At 39.6% G+C, this 20,048-nt stretch overlaps 1 protein-coding gene across 1 annotated transcript in view; it reads left to right on the top strand.

Annotated features, from left to right (window-relative positions):
* The window catches only part of GABBR2 (gamma-aminobutyric acid type B receptor subunit 2), a 1,202,616-nt gene that overhangs the window by 50,431 nt on the left and 1,132,137 nt on the right, over positions 1 to 20,048 (top strand). The window lies entirely within an intron of this gene.

Genomic DNA, 20,048 nt, shown 5'->3' with positions numbered 1-20,048 from the left:
GGGAGAGACCCTGCCGATGTAGTATAATTACCTTGTGACTTGTTGCTGTGGTTTGTGTTGCCATGGTGCATGACCTATGACACTATTAACACTTGTGTTTCTGAAAGTATTAACACCTTCATGACCTTGGGATTTTCCTTTTTTCCATGTTTGTTTTTCGCTCCCCTCCTTCCCAGAGCCATAACTTTTTTATTTTTCCATCAATATGGCCATGTGAGGGCTTATTTTTTGCGAAACAAGTTGTACTTTTGAACGACATCATTGGTTTTAGCATGTCATGTACTAGAAGACGGGAAAAAAAATCCAAGTGCGGTGAAATTGCAAAAAAAGTGCAATCCCACACTTGTTTTTTGTTTGGCTTTTTTGCTAGGTTCACTAAATGCTAAAACTGACCTGCCATTATGATTCTCAGATCATTATAAGTTCATAGACACCTAACATGTCTAGGTTATTTTTTATCTAGTGAAAAAAATTTCTAAACTTTGCTAAAAAAAAAAAATTGCGTCATTTTCCGATACTGTCTCCATTTTTCATGATCTGGGGTCGGTTGAGGGCTTATTTTTTTGCGTGCCGAGCTGGCGTTTTTAATGATACCATTTCGGTGCAGATATGTTCTTATTACATTTTAATGCAATGTCACGGAGACCAAAAAAAGTAATTCTGGCGTTTCGAATTTTTTTCTCTGTACGCCATTTAGCGATCAGGTTAATCCTTTGTTTTTATTGATAGATCGGGCGATTCTGAATGCGGCAGTACCAAATATGTGTAGGTTTGATTTTTTTTATTGATTTATTTTGAATGGGGCGAAAGGGGGGTGATTTAAACTTTTATATATATTTTTTTTCACATTTTTTTAAACTTTTTTTTTACTTTTGCCATGCCTCAATAGCCTCCATGGGAGGCTAGAAGCTGGCACAACTCGATCACCTCTGCTACATAGCAGCGATCATCAGATCGCTGCTATGTAGCTGAATTGCAGGTGTGCTATGAGCGCCGACCACAGGGTGGCACTCACAGCTAGCCGGGATCAGTAACCATAGAGGTCTCAAGGACCTCTATGGTTACTATGCAGAGGCATCGCTGACCCCCTATCATGTGACGGGGGTCGGCGATGCACTCATTTCCGGCCGGATGGCTGGAAGCGCCGGTTAAATGCCGCTGTCAGTGTTTGACAGCGCCATTTAACTAGTTAATAGCGGCGGGTGAATCGCGATTTCACCCGCCGCTATTGTGGGCACATGTCAGCTGTTCAAAACAGCTGACATGTCCCGGCTTTGATGCGGGCTAACCGCCGGAGCCCTGCATCAAAGCGGGGTATCTGACCTCGGATGTACTATCCCGTCCGAGGTTAGAAAGGGGTTAATACTTTTCAGCATTTTTCTACACCTGACTAAGGCTAAGTTCACATTTGCGTTCGGGGGCTTTGCAGAGGGCTGTGTACTTTCTCCGTTAAGCTCCGCCTAATTCTGCATACTTCTGCATGCATCCTGCATACCTATCTTTAACATTGGGTAACGTTGTTTTGACGCGCCCGCAGTCCACACAAGATGCAACTTGTTGCGTTCCTGTGCGGTTTGCGGGTGCATCAAAACAACGTATCCGCATACATCCACATGTCCTGAGTACCCAATGTTAAAGATAGGTACGCAGAACGCATGCAGAAGTATGCAGAATTGGTGGAGCTTAACGGAGGAAGTACACAGCCCTCCGAAAAGCCCCTGAACGCAAATGTGAACTTAGCCTAAACATTAGCACAGCATTGTATATTGTTAGCATAATGGTATAGTCCCATTTTACAAATCTGATATAATACCAAATAATGATTTATTGGTTGCCTGTGCTTTCAAACAAAACCAAGTTTATATGTAAAATAATTATAGGCAGAAGTAGTCTTTATGCTGTATGGACTCATCTGGTTTTTCAACCACTCTTATTTTGCTAGGTCATACAGGAAAAATGATCATTACATGAAACGTAATGTTCTAACATTTATCACCCATACCACTCTCTTTTTAAGCAATATATAATAGAAAAATCTTTAACAACATATTAAAAACTACAAAGTTAAGGGTGTAGCCTAAACCATTTTCTTTAAATGAAAACAGTCTTTTTGATCAGATGATCGCCATAGGTCCAGCTTCTTGGTGTGGAGCTGTTACCATGAAGAAAGTTTCAGGCAGCCATACAATATATTTCTTTGTGACTATTCAAGTATATATGTAACACATGGTAAAGCCAGGCACACCAGACTCAAAAAGGAGATTTTCAAGTGTGGAACTGCCTCAATAACAGCCATATTGGTCATTAGTATTGCAGAACTGTGAAAAAAGACAAGAGTCTTTGCATAGTAGTTTAGGTGAATGCCCACTCACTTCCTTGATATGCCAAGGGGCTACCCACTGTTTATGAAAGTGGATGCACGTGTATCCCACAAGTGGTGAGTATATGGCAGTCAGCTGCTTTATAGCTTGTGTTCTAGTGTGGCTTCCTCACCTACAGTACTTTTGGCTTAATTACACCAGAATGACTAATTGGTAGATACAGGACGAAGATGGCACCTTAATGCTGTAGCTAATCACACAGGAATAACCTCGCCAATCAGAGAAAGTTAAACTACGATGAGTTGTTTCTTTATTAAAAAATCAGTTCTGCATTTTGGGGACTGTATCCCCTCCATTAGACAGAGTATACAATTTCTAGATATGAATACTAAAATTGTATTCTACATATAGCAGCACCGAACCAATAAATAGAAATATATATGATGAAGATTTCAGATTTCCTTGGGCTGATTTTTTAACCACATTAAGCCTTGATCACACCAGTCAAGAGTTACCGTATGTGGCTGGCAAAGTGCATTTAGGATGGAAGTGAATACAAAATTAATGAAGTTTTAACTGAAGAGATATATTACAGCACTTTCCCATTTATAACCACTCACTCGGGTCCCATGAGAAACAAAGATGAAGTGTCTCGAGAAAGAATAGTCTCTGCCTCCTGCACATACAGTTACTACTGTACATGCCTGCATTTTATCATACATTATATAATCAGCTCATAAATATGTAAAAATGCTTGGCATCTATAGTGATAAGAAGAGAATTGGCCATCCCTTGTTATATGCTTGCCGTGATGAATTCTATATGATCTTCAATCAGATTGTGATGCTGGACATGGGGTACATGAAAGAACACAATTACATTTTAGGAATTACTGCTCTAAATGGTATTTAATCCTGGTTTATTACTTTTTTATACTATACTGTGTGTGTAACTCGCTTAGTACCTTTTTATTTTACTTACGGTACCTTCTTAGGAAGAAAACTATAACATATTACTTATCACAACATAAGGCGAAATAATAGAGTATCTTTCTGAATATGACAGTGAGGATAGCTGAAAACAAAGCATTTCTGATCTGGATGATTTTAAAGGGAACCTGTAAACAGGCTTTTGCTATGTAATCCGCGGACAGCATGAGGTCAGTATTAGGCATGAAAAGGTTAAAACACTGAAATCAGTGATGTGTCACATGAGGCTGTGTGCTGTTGTTTACTTACTATGAGGTTTTATCACCAGGACTTTATCACTGCTGCGCTAGGTTTCATGCATCTGGTAGACCGGCCACGCCCCCTCCTGCGATAAGCAGATCACTGTCAATAAACAGTGTACAAACAGAGCCTGGTGTGGGCAGCATCAGCTTTCTGACCGCTGCTAAATGCTACATCTAAAAACTCTCATAGTGTCACAACTGCTGCACCCAGAGTAAACTAAGTGACACATCGCTGGAATCAGGGCCTCTTTTCCTACATTATGCGTCTCTCAGATGAGGGAGCAAAACCTGATGGCAAGTTCTGTTTGGCCATTTATTTATGAAGTAGTTAACTGAGCACTTGAATTTAGAACTGAACTAATGTTTTGAAATTCAAATTCACAAATTTTGAATTTAATTTTTCCCAGAAATTTAATTCACAGCTAAATTGATTGTCACGAATTGCAAGTGCTCCAATATCCCTAAAAATATTCTTAGGACTGTGTTCACTACCTTTCGAGCTTTTTAAGCAAATGCAGCCTAAGTCTACATTCACATATCTGTGTCTCATGATTGGAGCATGAACCATGATGAATGAACTATCTGCGAGTCTCCTGACTTGGACCATGAGACATGGCTGTATGAATGTAGCCTTAGAAATGTCAAAGTGACCTCAACATATATGGCTGTGGGTAAACAGATGGTAACCATTCGTCACTGCTGTTCTGTCGTACACTATCTGTGCTTTATGCCGTTCTTTCTCTATCTCTCCTTAAGTTGGACGTTGTGGCATCCACTCACTATCCAGAATCCTTAGAATGGCTGCTGCCTTCCCTGACTCTGCTATTATACAGGCTATGATAGTCTCTCCTCATCGGTTGTGCTAAATGTTGTGATGTGATAGGTGCAAGGCATTACGGGGAAACCCGCCAATGCTCGAGGTCATGTGAACCTTCCCTGGCTGATGCAATCTTCTGCAATGTGGAATCAAATTATCCTCACATTGTTTGAATTTCCAGGGTTCAGCAAATTCTTAAAACTTCTACCCAAATTTAATTTTCATCAAATAAATTTACTCATCTCTACTTAAAAAGCATGTGTTCAGCCATGGCTTTCCATGGTAGCCAACAGTGGCTTCTGAACCCAGATACATGCATAATTATCAGCTGATTATTATCCATTTGCCTTCATGTAACCTCCCTTATTCACAAAATAGTAGCTTTGCATAAAGATGTTATTAAGCTTTTTAAATCAGGGTCTCAGCCTTTACATTATGCTATTCTCAGTTTAAATAGCAAAAAGTTGTTGACAGTTTCCCTTTATTTTAAATTAAAGGGAACCTGTCACCCCCAAAATCGAAGGTGAGCTAAGCCCACTGGCATCAGGGGTTTATCTACAGAATTCTGTAATGCTGTAGATAAGACCCCGATGTAACCTGAAAGATGAGAAAAAGAGGTTAGATTATACTCACCCAGGGGCAGTCTGCTGCGGTCCAGTGCGATGGGTGTCGCGGTCCGGGTCCGGCGCCTCCCATCTTCTTACGATGACGTCCTCTTCTTGTCTTCACGCTGCAGCTCTGGTGTATTTTGTCTGCCCTGTTGAGGGCAGAGCAAAGTGCTGCAGTGCGCAGGTGCTGGACCTCTCTGACCTTTCCTGGCGCCTGCGCACAGCAGTACTTTGCTCTGTCCTCAACAGGGCAGACAAAATACACCTGCTACGGAGCCGCAGCATGAAGACAAGAAGAGGACGTCATCGTAAGAAGATGGGAGGCGCCGGACCCAGACCGCATTGCCCATCAGATAGGACCACCCGCCCAGGTGAGTATAATCTAACCTCCTTTTCTCATCTTTCAGGTTACATCGGGGGCTTATCTACAGCATTCCAGAATGCTGTAGATAAGCCCCTGATGCCGGTGGGCTTAGCTCACCTTCGATTTTGGGGTGACAGGTTCCCTTTAAGTCTTATTGTTGTTCAATGAGGTGAAAACCCCTGAAAAATGCCAGTGTTATCCTTTTGAAACATTTCAATCTTTTTTAAACGTATTTTTTAGATAAGGAGCTAAAGGTTTGTGTGTGGGGCGTACATTTTATAACTGCTGGGCTTCAAGTAGTTACCGCTGTTTGGTAAATACGCTGTGACTTTTTTAGAACTCAACGGTCTTTATTAATTTTTCCCTTCTTTGGTTCCCTCACATTCAGGCCCCATGTACTTAATCAATGTACCATTTGATTGAAATGGAGCCGTGCTGAGAAACTAATGTGATCAGTGCCAGACCCAGTAATCAGGTTACCACTGATCACATTAGATATATGCCATTACTGGCTAAGTTGGAGAAAACCCATTCAACTCTTAAGGAATTTCCTTTAGTTCTGGTTTAATGGAATTGAAAAAATTATAACTTGCAATATTAGTAAGGAGGCTTAAAATCTGCATATACTGTAAAGCTGGCTGTATATAGGTAGCTGCCTTATTATCAATTATATTTGGCCAATGTGAGGTGGAAATAACTCCATAATATGCTCTATATATACAAAACAAAAAAAACAATGTTATATGTTTCTGTAGACCAATGGAAAGTCGTATAATGGATGATTATTATAGACAGGCCACTTAGCTTTTGCTTTATTTTAAGGGTTGTCTATTTGCTTTTGGCTTATTTTAGGAAGTATCCATTTAGCTTTTGGGTTGGTCAACAGTATGTCCACTTGGATTGGTTTTTATAAAGCTTTGTCAACTTTAAAGGTGTGTTCTGCAGAGAACTATAATACTTGAAGAAGAGGTAGATTTTTTTTGTTATTCTTATCATTGCATGCAAAATTAATGGCGCTTTAAATCTGTATCTTGGAGGAATTTTACTTTCTGTCGCTATACACAGAATGAATTGTAGTATTTTGGGAATTTATGTTCCTATAAAAACTACAGTTTTTGGAACTGGAGTCGAGCAAGAGTTGATATATGCCATGAATTTAAAGTCAGCTGGACCTGACAAGAGTAAAATTCTCAAGGCTTAGAAATTTTCTTACATATTAAAATATATAATAACATACTATGACAATTTTGTTTTAAGTACTTATGGCAAAAATAGCATTTGATTTTTTTGTGACATTTAAAAGTGAATTATGGCTAAGTCAAAGGAACGTGCACCTGACCGTCTTCCTTCCATCCAAGAAAAACAGTCCAATTTTTCTAATCAGACTCAGTGAGGTCAGCTGTTTTCCATAGATCCATAGACTTGCATTTCTGTTTTTAATTTGACACTCAGATCAAAATTGGACATGTCATGGAGTTTTTCCCTCGGATCACTCGGACATGTGCACAGCCCCACTAAATAACATGCGTACGAGTGTTGTCTGGGAAAATCACGGATTGCACTCGTGTGCACAAGCCCTAACAATAATAAAAAGTTATATTCTCCATGATTTTTAAGATCTTTGCATGCAAATTTGACATTAAACATTCAATAGGAATTTTTATTGGATACTCCTATGAGAAATAAAATTCTGTTCAGAGATGATCATACGAATCCAGGCACAATTAGAGAGAGTTTTATCTTGTAACAAGGTAAGCATGTACTGTATGTAAAAATGAAAACAATAAATATTCCTAAGATTTACAATTAGAAATCTTAAAATTTCCAAGAAAATTATACGGACGGTAGTTTTGAAAACTGTATGACTTTGTTATACAATTGTCATGCACAGTGTGGGAAGACTATGTGCAACATGAAGGGATGAGGAGAAGGAAGCCCAGACACTAGGGAAAGGATGAGTGGAGACCCCTAGGCAGATCTGATAACACCCTACCTGCCCTACTATCCCTAAATTGGTTCTTCACCAATCGCCAAACAGGAACCTAAGCCCAGTATCTCCCTAGAGCTAGGTCCTGGATAGGGTGGGGGAGAGAATGAGCACTGGTCAATCCCCACTGTAAACTAAAGAGAAAAAGGTAGACAGACAAGGGGAATGAACTTGGCTTGAGCAGACTCAGAGAGGTAACACCAATCATCCTGAAACAGCTCCAGAGAGGAAGTTACCTGACTGCTATAGCTCCAAGCCTTCACAAGGTAAAAATGAGAATATCACTGGCAATGCTCTGCATTAGACTGGGGATTTATAAACTCCAAGGTCCAGATGTGTCTCGAGCTGGAGGGAGGTTGTCGCTGGGTCCAAGAGCCAAAAAGATTAAGGCAGCATCTGTAATGCCAAACACAGAGACCTTTTACAGCCAGAGGCAGAGCGACAGTCTGTTGCATCTGCATGTAGAAAAGCCGCGGAGACACCATCACGTGTTTCTCAATGCAAGCAATGAATAGCCAGGTCTTTCACCGGGAAGGAACAACCACGGGAAGGGCAGCATCCAATAAAGGAAAACCACCTATGCCTAAACATGGTATCCATCCACAGACAGCTGTTTCGGGGTATTTGCCCCTCATCAGTGTGGAGTAGGAAAGACCTGGCTATTCATTGGTTGCGTTGAGAAACACGTGATGGTGTCTCCGAGGCTTTTCTACATGCATTTGCATATTTCCCTTTAGGGATGAGGGCAGTGTTCTGGATCACTGCATTGAGAAACACGTGATGGTGTCTCCGCGGTGTTGGATGTTTTGATCTCCCTGAGGTCATTCATCCTTATGTTTATAGTCTTTTCACTAGGCACTGCTCCTAATAGCCAGTTTCCTACTCCACACTGATGAGAGGCAAATACCCCAAAACAGCTGACTGTGGATGGATACAATGTTTTGGCATAGGTGGTTTTCCTTTATTGGATGCTGCCCTTCCCGTGGTTGTTCCTTCCCGGTGAAAGACCTGGCTATTCATTGCTTGTGTTGAGAAACACGTGATGGTGTCTCCGCAGCTTTTCTACATGCATTTGCATATTTCCCTTTAGGGATGGGGGCAGTGTTCTGGATCACTGCGTTGAGAAACACGTGATGGTGTCTCCGCGGTGTTGGATGTTTTGATCTCCCCGAGGCCATTCATCCTTATGTTTATAGTCTGTTGCATCTGACACACCGATCTATGAACTTTTTACTAAAATATAGTAAGTAATTAACAATAGGAAGGTTATTTTTAAACCTATTGAAAGTATCAAATTGGCAGTAAATATTATGGCATTCACTTTTATACATCAGCAGTGAATAATATTTACAAAACCAAAAAAACAGTTTCATAGGTTAATAATGGTGATATATCTATAAATATCAGATAGTTTGCAGTTTCATAAAAGATTAAAAAATGTTGTGCACTCATAGACTGGAATAAGTGACTTTCATCTGAAATAAGATCAAAAGTAGAAGAGAGAAAAGGATTGTTTCCAGCACATCCATCCAGGTAATAAAAAAACTAAATTATTAGGTGAACATTAAAATTTTAAAACAGAAACTTGACGCATTTCTGGCTCTTTTAGGATATCTTAGTCATAGGATAATCGTATCTTATGACTAAGAGCACCTAAGTGCGCCAGAAACACGTCAGGTTTATGTTTTAAAACTTTAATGTTCACCTAACAATTTAGTTTTTTATTACCTGGATGGATGTGCTGGAAACAATCCTTTTATTTCTTCTACTATGGCTGCAATCACCAGCAGGTTCGGCACCCTCCGGTAAACACCAACTTTGTTTGATCCAGTTTCCAGCGTGGTGAGCTCCAAACTACCCCCTTCTATCTCTAAGGCCAAAAATAGTGCATGCTGTGATTTTTACACAAGGTCTGTATAAAACATGTCCTCTAAATAGCCCAATTGAGTAACATTGTGATGAAGCAGAAATCGGGTGGTTCTTTGAAAGTAACATTACTAATATAGAAGTATTATAGGTTCTCCTATTTGTTGTCTGACACCTGCCTGTAAGTACAGTCATAATGTTTTGTAGCCTTTCCATTTGTGCTTATTCAGTACATACATTGTTTATTAGTTTTATGGATTTGGGAGGTAACCTCTAAAAAAATCAAATAGTTTGTCAAGAGCTTTGCTACTTCTACAAGATAAGCTGTTTTACCTAGTAGCAGGCAACATCTAAGAACCAGACTCCTTTGTCCAGGGTTGGGCCACTTTAGCCTCTGGTTTGTGCCCTCTGATTCCTATGGTTTATTCAGAAGTCTGTACATTTTCTCACTTCCTTTTGAAAATCCTGAAGAAAAAGTATGACTTAACTATGCTAGTATACAAAAAAGACATAACTGTAGAGAGGCTGTAGACATAGACACTTGGTCCTTGCGCTATTGTAAAAATATATTTCACAATTTCACAATTTTAATAACACAGGAATACTACAAGGAACTAAACAAGTTGGTTTCTTGTCTGCCCAACGAATCCATAAGAGCCAATGACCTGATACAAGAAAGTCCAAGAACAGGGACATTCTACATGCTTCCCAAAATTCACAAATCTGGAAATCCAGGAAGACCAATTATCTCATGTGTGGGCACCCTTACTGAGCAGGTATCTGGATGGGTATAGGGTGTTCTTAAACCCCTGGTAAAGGATACACCCAGCTTCATTCAGGACACAACTGACCTATTGAATAAACTATCATCAATAGGTTCTCTACCAGAAGGAACCATCCTGGCCACCATGGATGTGGAATCTTTGTACTCCAATATCCCACACCAGGATGGATTAAATGCCTGCAAATTCTTCCTGGAAAACACAGGGACTGATGCAAATTCTGTGTTGAAACTTATAAAAGTCATCCTCGCCCACAATTACTTTGAATTTGACAAGAAGATCTATCTACAGGAGACTGGCACAGCAATGGGAAGTAAAATGGCCCCACAGTATGCAAATCTCTTCATGGCCAAGCTTGAAAGGGACTTTTTGTCCTCATGTTCCATCAGGCCTCTGGCCTATACCGCTACATTTATGACATTTTAATCATCTGGACGGAGTCTGAACCACAGCTAAAGACGTTCCATGAACAGTTTAATCAATTTCACCCCACCATCAACTTGACACTCAACTACTCCTGTACTGAAATTAACTTTTTGGACACCATCATTAAGCTGCAGAACAATAAAATAGAGACATCCCTGTATCAGAAGCCAATCGACCGTCCAACATACCTTAAATGGGACAGTTTCCATCCAAAACACATAAAAAACTCCATTGTCTACAGCCAAGCCATCAGATACAATCGTATATGTTCCAACCCCATGGATAGGGATGAACACCTTGATCGCCTCAGAAAGGCCTTTTTTTAATCAGGGCTACAATCCAAGAACAATTGAAAACCAGATTACAAGAGCCACCAGAATATCAAGGAATGACCTGCTACATTACAAAGCTAAAGAAGAAAATAACCAGGTACCTCTAGTGGTCACCTACAATCCAAATCTGGAGGTGCTAAGGGGAGCTGCATGGAAATTACAACCTTTACTACAAAAAGATGCCCGATTACAATCCATTTTTCCAGACCCCCCACTACTGTGTTTTAGGCAGCCCCCAAATCTAAGAAGCATCATTGTCAAGAGCTCCCTGTCCTCTCCAACAGCTGCAGGTACCTTTCCTTGTAATCAGAAAAAATGTAAAACCTGTCCATTTATAATGACCACGGACAAGATAAAGATCCCCAACTCACATCAGGACTACAAGATCCCAGGTACTTTCAGCTGCATCACATCTAATGTGGTGTACCTAATTATTTGTACTAAATGTCCAACTGGGGGTCTGTATGTGGGGGAGACAGGGCAAAAGCTTAGAACAAGAATGAATTCTCACCGCCACACAATAAGAGAAAAAGAATGGATCTACCTGTGGCAATACATTTTTGTCTCCCAAATCATAGCATTATGGACATGAAATTACTTGTATTGAAAGGTAACTTCAAAACACAGAGAGACAGAAGAGTCTGGGACTATAAACTGATGACGACCTTTGACTGTCTTAGTGGTGGAATGAATGTGTCGCATGGATTTATGTCTTTTTACATCAACTAAGGAACTTGCCCCTCAGACTATGAGGGGTCATCACAACAGAGACCCCAATCAGGACAATAAAACATTCCTTATCTAAGAACTGGCCCAACATTTATGGACATAACTGTTTATCACTCATGGTAATTCTGCTTCATGCCACCTGTCTTATCTATGTTTTTTTGTTTTGTTTTGTTTTTTGTTCTGTGCTATGTTGTGCATAAATATGTGATTCTTCAGAGTTTGTATTAGTCTATGCCTGATGAAGAGACCTGTGTAGTCTCGAAAGCTTGCAATTTGTTACCATCTTTTCAGTTAGCCATTAAAAAGTATCAACCACTGAGGACTCTGAATTCTAAACATCTTTATAATTTTACTATGCAATTTTATGCATATAAAAATACATAAATCATTTTTCTATACATTGTATTTTGAATTCTTGATACATGACATGTTTCTCGAAGAAAAAGAATTGGTACAAGAATGTGATAGCACAAAACATGTTGCGGAAAATAAAATACACAATTAACATTCGAACAAGACAAATGTGGCTGGCAGCTGCATCATTGTCCATGTGCATAACAAAGAAAGGGACACAATGTAAAATTATGCGTCAGTGCTATTATACACCAAGGCCAAATGCAGTGCATAAATTATGACCAATTTGTGTTTGAAGAGAGTGTGGACAAAAGGACATAAATTATTTATTTGCATATGAAGGTAACTAGCTGTCTCATGAGGATGCACATACAGTATAGTTTTTTATGTTTTATAAAATGTGCCAACATTTCTGAATGTAGCAACTGCGACTCTATATCTGCTCTCTTAAAAAATACTCCATTGGAAATTAAGTTCTCTTCACACCTGGTAAAGTTAATAATGCTATACCACCGTTCACCAGAGGTCATAAGGAAATGTGTCAGCAGGTTTTTGCTACCTCCTATGAGAGCAGCATAATGTAGAAAAAGAGACCCTGAATCCAACAATGTGTCTCTGGGTGCAGCAGTTGTGACACAATCAGAGTTCTTGTAGAATGATGCAGGGCTCTGAAAGCTAAAACCACGTACTCCAGGGTCTGTATGTACTGTACATTGTCTATTGAAAGTGAGCTGCTTATCACAGGAGGGGACGGAGTTGGACTAGCAAGCACCAGCCATGTAGTCCTAGCAATGATAATCATCAGATTATAAAACCTTCGTTGTAAATAAGCAAAGGCACACATCCGGATAACTGACACATCACTGAATTTATTGTTTTAACCCCTACCTCATGCTGTCTTCAGATTACATAGCAAAAACTTGCCAACAGATTCCCTTCAAGAGTTTATAACACAAAAGATGAAGCAGCAGGTTGAAGTTGATGCATCAGCAATTCTGTTATGTTGGTTCAAACTGGATCAGGACTGTTACAATGGCAAAAAAAGACATTTTTCTGACTTCTAGGGTGTTTATTCATAGCTCTATGACAAGATGAGGACACACACTACCATTTACAAAGATCCAATAGATGTTATGGTCATACTACGCATCACATATATGTACCGTTTTGGAAGAAGGCAATATATAAAAAGCAGTTTGACAAAGTTTTCACAAAAAAAGAACTGGTGATTATTGATGGCATATCTTGATTTCTCTCTATGCCATTGAATGAAGAACCATTTTTTAGTGACAAAATCCTTGCCCTTTTTTTGGTGGTTTAGTTTATTAAGGGAAGATTACATTATGTTTGTCTCCTATCTTGCTATAAAATGTATATTAAATTCTAAGAGACTAATTATTATAGCCTTATGGTAGGATTACTTTAAAAATATCATAAAGGTTAATTTTCTATTATAGAACTCCTGTTTCTCGTCACACAAAGAGGTGAATGATACTATTCTATGTGGATGCAGTCACCACTAGTGACTAGGTAATGTCAAAGTATACTGCATATTGATTTATGATTGAGTTCAATTGGTGCTATATAAATTTTTATGCAGTAAGGTTCCCTAGGGGATGCTACAGACATCTAGAGTTTATTGATTTAACTATATGACTGGAGAAAAGAAAGGGATTCAAAGCAGTGTATGAAAAATCATGTCCCTGTAATAGAACGTTTACACCACCGTATTTTTGGTCCAAGTACTGTCCGTGAGAAAAACTGTTCTCGCGCGGAGAGTACTTGGACCAATGTTACTTAATTAGACTGTTCGTATGACAGTTTTATCGCACATACTTAATATCTGAAAAAAAAAAAAATTGCAGCATGCTCTAGTCTCTTGCATATTTCGGATGAATCTTGCCTATTCAAGTCTATGGATGCACAAAAAAATAATCGCATCCCTTACGGATCATCGTATAGAATTTTTTCCATTGCAATTCTTAAAATGGGAAACCGTATTTAATCTTGTAAGTTTTATTAACTGCTGATGAATAAAGACATGTGATATGGATTGGATATGAGTGATAATACAGATAAAATATTGTCCGTTTGTTTTCTGGCTGAAAATCCAACAATTTATTTATACGCTTGTGTGAACCTAATTGTAGACCAACCTTTAATAAATGCAGTGCCAAATGTAAAATAAATGAAAAAGGATCTTGTCTTTGATTCCCCCTACTTACTTTGAATGGATGGCAGTATATAAAGCTAAACATTGAATTTGTTTGAACAAGTAAAAAAGTGAAATTTTATGGATACTACAGTCTTATTGATTTATTTTAGACACAATTATCATGTCACAGGATTTCCTATTACCTTGTTTAATCCTAGTAGTTCTAATTATTAAGCTGCTCGAATCCTATGTTCATGAGTCTAGACAGAAGGCTCATGCTGAATTATTTGGCTAGTCTTGAAACTATTTTTAAGCATGTGTTACTTATTGTTAAATCCAGGGTTCACGAAAGTGACAGGCTTGTTGCAAGTTCTAAAATGTTCTCAATGCGTGACCAATATTTACACCCATTGGATATTAATGGCTTTTCAGGGATGTGCTGGTTGAGGTTCTACAGCCAACAAATAGAGGAACATTCTACATTCTGTCACCCTATAGGGATATTCCCATCTCGGAGATAGAAATAACTGCTTTTAGGTCTTAACCACCATGGTGCAGTTACAAAATCAACAAAGCTGTTTGTGTAACTTCAGTAGAAATGAATGGGCATTTATGAAACAGCATAGCACAGTTTCATTGTTTCTGAAATTCGGGAGTTGCACCATCAGCAAAGCTTGCTTGTCATAACCCCACCATGATGGCAGGGACCTAGAAGCAGTTATTCCTATTTTGGCTATGATAAACAGAAAAGGGAATAACCCATTAACACTCCCCATTAGGACATACTGTACAAATACAAAATAAAAAAACGGCTAAAAAAGCTGTAGCCAGCTCACCAACCAGACCGACAGGCAAGGAGCACGAGAGTTCGTCCTGACCTGGACATCGAGCTGCAGCAAATCCAAACAAACGTAGATACTCCAGCTCCAGTAAAACAAGTAATGTCTTTATTAATCCAACGTGGTTAAAAGATTATCCTTACAAATGGTGGACCAAACAGGTGATTGTAATGGTTATGGCAACGCGTTTCAACCAATATAGGTCTTACTCATGGGCAGGAGTAAAGGTACCGTCACATTTAGTGACGCTGCAGCGATCTAGACAACGATGCCGATCGCTGCAGCGTCGCTGTGTGGTCGCTGGAGAGCTGTCACACAGACAGCTCTCCAGCGACCAACGATGCCGAAGTCCCCGGGTAACCAGGGTAAACATCGGGTTACTAAGCGCAGGGCCGCGCTTAGTAACCCGATGTTTACCCTGGTTACCAGTGTAAATGTAAAAAAACCCAAACACTACATACTTACATTCCGTTGTCTGTCGGGTCCCCCGGCTTTCTGCTTCCCTGCACTGTAAGCGCCGGCCGTAAAGCAGAGCGGTGACGTCACCGCTGTGCTCTGCTTTACGGCCAGCCGGCGCTGACACAGTGCAGGGAAGTAGAACGCCGGGGGACGTGACAGACATCGGAATGTAAGTATGTAGTGTTTGGTTTTTTTTACATTTACCCTGGTAACCAGAGTAAATATCGGGTTACTAAGCGCTTAGTAACCCGATGTTTACCCTAGTTACCAGTGAAGACATCGCTGGATCGGTGTCACACACGCCGACTCAGCGATGTCTGCGGGAGATCCAGCGACGAAATAAGGTGCTGGCCTTCTAGCTCCGACCAACGATGTCACAGCAGGATCCTGATCGCTGCTGCGTGTCAAACACAACGATATCGCTCTCCAGGACGCTGCAACGTCACGGATCGCTAGTGATATCGTTGTTAAGTTGTTCAGTGTGAAGGTACCTTAAGACCTATATTGGTCGAAACGCGTTGCCATAACCATTACAATCACCTGTTTGATCCACCATTTGTAAGGATAATCTTTTAACCACGTTGGATTAATAAAGACATTACCTTTCATACTGTACAAACCTGTTAAAAAAAGTATTTCAACCTCAAAATAAAGCGAGGAGTAAACATATGAATGTACATATCTGTGTATCTATTTTATTTAGGAAGCATTGATACAAATCTTGAAAGCTGTAAGGAAAGTATTGTACTTGATTTGAAAAGTGATAAAGAAACTGGAAATTCCTCTTTGCTATGTCGTGTTCCAAACACTGTATCTTGATAGATGAACAGTGAGTCTTAACCTGCTATTGCAGGTTCTGTAGCATTGGTAGCTATAGCAACAGTCTAAATTTGCTTCCATACAGCTAAAATGAATTTAATCATTTACATCGTTTAACCAATTCACAGCTCTGTGGCTGTGAAGCCATGGTTTTGAAAAAGTATATTCTAGTTTCTACTCTGCATCTTTATAAAACACATAAAATATAAAAACATTTTTTTTACAAAACTGGTTAATTTGATGGATTTTGCTATCTAACAGGTCATACAATGAAGTAACATGGGGAAACCTCTTTGACTACTGATAACGCAGTAGATGTTACAAGTATTTTACAGGTTTATAGAACCTACACAGGTTACAGAGTACACTGAGTTTGGACTCTTGCATTTGGTTGGGGACATAGATATAGAGGCGTAATGCTCCCAATAAAAATACAGATTTAGTAATGCATAACTTGTCAGAAAGCAAAATAATTTACTGACATAGTCACATAGCACATCATCTGAGAAGTTATACATTCCTACATCTACACAGGATAGGAACCAATAATAGCACAGCATTAGAACCACCATCAGTACATGCATCACCAATACTATCATAAGTACAAAAATACATCACCTGACCCATTATCAGTACATGAATACAGCATCAGAACCATCCTCAGTACATAATTACAGCACCAGAACAATAATCAGTACATAAATACAGCACCAAAACCACCATCAGTACAGAATACAATAGATTTGCCTTGAATATAGCATCAGAACCACAATCATGCTGGAACTTTTAGGTTCACATGATACAAATGTATATTGTGGGGGCTGACATAGAATTGAAATGTATTGCTGTTCTAAGCTTGGCAGGGTATTCATGTACTGGTGATAGTTCTTGTAATGTATTCCTTTATTGATAGTGGTTCTGATCATGTACAGCACCAGAACCACCATCAATCTAGGAATACATTACAAGAACCATCACCAGTACATAATGTCATTTCATGTAATGATAAAAGTAAACTTTGTGCCACAGTAAACGTCACATGACCGCATAGTCATTCTGATAGCTCTGTATTACACTGTCTGGCCAGCATCATTACGTCTATTCGGCGAGGAGACATCATACAGAAACTAAGCTGGAGCTGGATCAGCTTTTTCTCTGTTCTGCCAACCGACTGTGATTTCTACAAACAGATCCATCAAATAAGGAAGAACCAGTTGAATACCACCCATGTATTCACCATATCAACCAATTGATACACTGACGTAGTGATAATGGTCATATTCCTCTTCTCTTTCATGTGGCAAAACTCTTTAAATGGTCGAAATTGACTTTTAGGATTACTAAGTAGAATACTGGGCACTAGAGTCTTTGTTGTCTTTCTCTCTGAAAAGACTATTTGCACATTTAGTTATATATTGAATATGAGCATGTCTCACATAAAGTGAGGTGCCGACAAGCAAAGGGATAAAATATACTGCAATAGTTCACATGGTTTTAATAATATCCTATATCATCGACCCACTTTCTAACTTATAATATGTTTGAAAACCATACCCTGTGATTAACCTACCATCCGTTCCACTGTCATAGTGATTACTGTGATCAACTGGAGCCAGAGTGGCTGCTGCTGCAAGATGATGAAACAAGATCCACTTTTCTGGGTTGAACTCTTTTTGCATTGTTGTTTTTGTCTAGCTTGGCATGAACGGTGCCTGGTTTAATGTCCTCAACAAAAATAGAAAGAATAGATTTGCACATGGGAATATAATGTAAAAGACTACATCATCGTTTTACCTCGGTCTCCATTATTTAGGCTATTGTATCATTGTTAAACTGTTTAAGTGTCACCTATCCTAATATAAGAAGTCTAATGGGTTGTATGGAGAAAATTAGAGGGTTACTATTTAGCCATGGCTGCCTTAGAATGACATAGTCAATTCTCTCCATTACTATACAGTCTTTCATCTCATGCTGTTTGTAATGTTTTCTTTCACTGTTGTAATTAAACAAAATAAGGTGTTTGTAGAGCGGTGGAAAAAGTGTAATTATTATGCTTTTTATTTCACTGTAAGCAGCATATCAAAGCAAATGTTCAATCAAAGCATCTGAAAAAGGGTTTGAGAATATTCCCTTATAGTGTCTAGAGAAGCTTTTCACTCACTGCAGTTCTTGAATTTGTTCATAGTATAGTATTCCTTTAATGCAACATTTTTTTATGAGCCTTAAAAATATTTTGAGTTCATTTAGATTTCAGAGTCTTAGTTTATGGGCTTTTGAAGAGCTGGCCACTTACTAAAGACAATTGGACCAATGTCCGTAGAGTGGAGTCCACGGCTCTAAGGGATGCAGACTTTTTCCAGCATGAAACACCAGTTATGTCAATAATATTGTTGTATTTTTGCAGAGATTTTTTTGCTGTTTGATTAGAGATTTGCTTGCTCATCAGTTCAGCCTCGGCAATCAATGTTTCTATTCAGTGACAGCAAACAGAGGAAGACTTGCTGGTTGGATCTTATGTATACATAAGGCCAGACAGGAGATTTCTAAAAGTAAATATTAAGCAATCCTTCTATTCTCATCAGTATCTCAGGGTCCTCAAGCCATTGTTCTTCCAGCCACTAGGCCCATTGTGGGGATGAGGACAGTAGAACCAGGGGAGCCTTCGCCACAGGGGACTCAAATGCAATTCCATGTGATGGGCTGCTGGAATATTCTTAATCTTTGAGCTAAAAGCAAATGATTAAAGAGGAGGTTGTGTACACTTCTGCCCATTCGGGGTGCTGATCCTGAATGGACAGAAGTTTAGCACATGTTTAGTCAGGAAGTGGGGAGAGTGACGTCAAAAGGGAGAGGGTTTAGGATGAGGTCCTGGAGCACATGGATGGATGGCCTATGGAGTTTGTAGATCGGTTGCCGACTGGGCAGGACACACGTGCTACTGTTGCGGGATCTCTATCTGGATTTCAGGAACTTTTAAGGATTGTTGATGCTGGATAAATGGGCTTCAGTTATGTTACCTGTCATCTAGAGAAGTGTGTACTGTGACTACAGACTATATAGGCGGGAGATTTGAAATATGTGGGCCAACCAAAAGTTGGGAGACAGTGAGTATTGCCTGGTATGGAGTCAGTGGGTCTACCGGCCCTGGGGAGGGGATCTTGTGAACTGGGGGCAATGTATTTTGGCCATCTACCTAGAGTTGAGAAAGAGAGAATGAGAAAACAAATTCAGAAAATCACCTTGTCCGATTTGGCAAAATTTATTTAGCAGATTATGATGGAAAATAAGTATTTGGTCATTAACAAAAGTTCATCTCAATATTTTGTTATATATCCTTTGTTGACAATGACAGAGGTCAAACTTTTTTGCAAGTCTTCATAAGGTTGGCACACACTGTTGGTGGTATTTTGGCCCATTCCTCTATGCACATCTCCTCTAGAGCAGTGATGTTTTGGGCCTGTCGCTGGGCAACACGGACTTTCAACTCCCTCCAAAGATTTTCTATGTGGTTGAGATATGGTGACTGGCTATGCCACTCCAGGACCTTCATGTGCTTCTTATGAAGCCACTTCTTCGTTGCCCTGGTGGTGTGCTTGGGATCATTATCATGCTGGAAAGCCCATCCACGTTTTATCTTCAATACCCTTGCTGTTGGAAGGAGGTTTGCACTCAAAATCTCACGATACATGGCCCCATTCATTCTGTCATGTACATGGATCAGTCATCCCAGTCCCTTTAAAGAGAAACAGCCCCAAAGCATGATGTTGCCAGCTCCATGCTTCACAGTAGGCATGATGTTCTTTGGATGCAACTCAGCATTCTGTCTCCACCAAACATGACGAGTTTTGTTTCTACCAAACAGTTCTAGTTTGGCTTCATCAGACCATATGACATTCTCCCAATACTCTCGTGGATAATCCAAATGCTCTCTAGCAAACTTCAGATGTGCCCAGACATGT

The sequence above is a fragment of the Ranitomeya variabilis genome, chromosome 6 (genome assembly GCF_051348905.1).
Source record: "Ranitomeya variabilis isolate aRanVar5 chromosome 6, aRanVar5.hap1, whole genome shotgun sequence".
Lineage (NCBI taxonomy): Eukaryota > Metazoa > Chordata > Amphibia > Anura > Dendrobatidae > Ranitomeya > Ranitomeya variabilis.
The sequence above is the reverse complement of the archived record's forward strand: the minus strand, read 5'-3'. Positions and strand labels throughout refer to the sequence as shown.